General features: G+C 31.4%; 1 long non-coding RNA gene across 1 annotated transcript; it reads left to right on the forward strand.

Moving 5' to 3' along the window:
- The first annotated feature begins 378 nt into the window (after window positions 1-378).
- Window positions 379-1,450, forward strand: LOC134249823 (uncharacterized). Its single transcript, XR_009988361.1, has 3 exons — window positions 379-574; window positions 1,181-1,231; window positions 1,332-1,450. It is a non-coding gene; the product is annotated as an uncharacterized LOC134249823 (long non-coding RNA).
- The last annotated feature ends 472 nt before the right edge of the window (window positions 1,451-1,922 follow it).

Raw genomic sequence — 1,922 nt, forward strand, 5'->3', positions numbered from 1 at the left:
TAGTAGAACGTCTTTGACATTGATCGACCAATGTAAACAAGATATTTTCTCCGTGTTGTTTTAAACAAATTGTAACATTATTGAAAATTATTATAATTAGTGGATTTCATATCACTACTGGAACTACTTTGCACTCCTTGACTTTTAACTTTGTAAAGATGGAAGAAACCAGCCCATATTTTTTTTTTATTTTACCACCTACGTTTGTTCATATAAGGCAGTGACTCAGTAAAGACATTATTTAAGATAAATATCAAAAACAGATATTGTAAATATTGCAATAACTTTTTGATAACTTTCATTTATATATTGAACATAAAGCACTTTTACATCCTACACGTATACTTGTATCATAGGATCTTTATAACCTCAAGTTGTCCACATTAGAGAGGGCAGGAAAATCAGATAAATCTGCCGCTGATGCTATATAAGACAATTGATTAACATCAACAGGTGCCCGCAGATCCAACACAACATGCAGTCTCATTCGGCGGCAGTGGTATTCCTGACAGCTTCTTTATTCATGGGAATCTTTGCTAATGTTTCCAGAGAAACATTACAGGAGTTTGTTAAGGTTTGTCTAAACTAAATTATTGATATCAATTCATTATTTTCTATATACAGCTGTACAACTTCATTCGTCATTTAGATGTTTTAACATTAAATGTGCACTCTTTCTTTTTTACCTAAATTAAGATAATTTTAAAAACCCTTTTCGTGTATTTAAAGGGTACTTTTTTTTTTACATTATGCCATGCAAACTTCTTTAATTTCAAGCAGTTGTTATATGACATATCCCAAATTGGTATCATGGCCGTAGGAGGTTTTTATTATCCCAATCAGAATACTGTATTTTTCATATCAAGTGTTTAAAAATCAATTATACATTTAATAAATTTTTAACAAAAATATAGTATTTCCACTTGTTATCGATGAGTAATATTGGATTAAAATGCTTTTTGTATTTTTCTTAATGAAATGTGAAGGTAAAAAGCAATTTATTATTTTTTCTTAAGTCGTAAGTCCTTTTGTAAAACGGCCCCAGGAATCCCGAAGGTTTGTTCGGAGAACACAAGCGTTTGTTAATGTTTGGCTAATGTACATTAGCCAGTTTATGTCTGTTACATAAAAATGTTATGATAAATTTCATGATTAAATATCCCTTTATCACATTTGAAAGGTGCATAACCAGAAAAGGAACGATGCAGGAGGAGCAGATATGAAGGAATTGGTACGTTCTGTTACAGATGAACTAAAAACTCTCTACTCCATGTAAAGTTCAAATAATGTTTTTTACTTAATTTCAATCCCCCGACTTAAATTCATTTAAGATTTGGAGTGACGAACTTGGAAGATTCGCACAAAATCACGCTGACAAATGTATTTTTGAAAAAAGTGAAAATGAAACCAGAGTAACGGCAGCATTTCAAAACGTAGGGGAAAATATTAATGTAATATCGACTTCGGGTAAGTACTGTAAAACATTAATCAAATGGACAGATGGTGTAAGTATTGTAAAACATTAATCTAATGAACATTGGGTGTAAGAATTGTAAAACATTAATCTAATGAACTGTGGGTGTCAATATTGTAAAACATTAATCCAATGGACAGTGGGTGTAAATATTGTGAAACATTAATCTAATGGACGGTGGGTGTAAGTATTGTAAAACATTAATGTAATGGATGGTGGGTGTAAGTATTGTAAAACATTAATCTAATGGACGGTGGGTGTAAGTATTGTAAAACATTAATCTAATGGACGGTGGGTGTAAGTATTGTAAAACATTAAATGGACGGTGGGTGTAAGTATTGTAAAACATTAACGGACAGTGGGTGTAAGTATTGTAAAACATTTATCTAATGGTTCTGTTCAAAACAAATCGAGTCATGATAAAGACAAAAACTCCGACTCCTGGAAA

Source organism: Saccostrea cucullata, unplaced genomic scaffold (genome assembly GCF_032062105.1).
Source record: "Saccostrea cucullata isolate Sc308-1 unplaced genomic scaffold, CSIRO_AGI_Scuc_v1 ctg160, whole genome shotgun sequence".
Classification (NCBI taxonomy): Eukaryota; Metazoa; Mollusca; class Bivalvia; order Ostreida; family Ostreidae; genus Saccostrea; species Saccostrea cuccullata.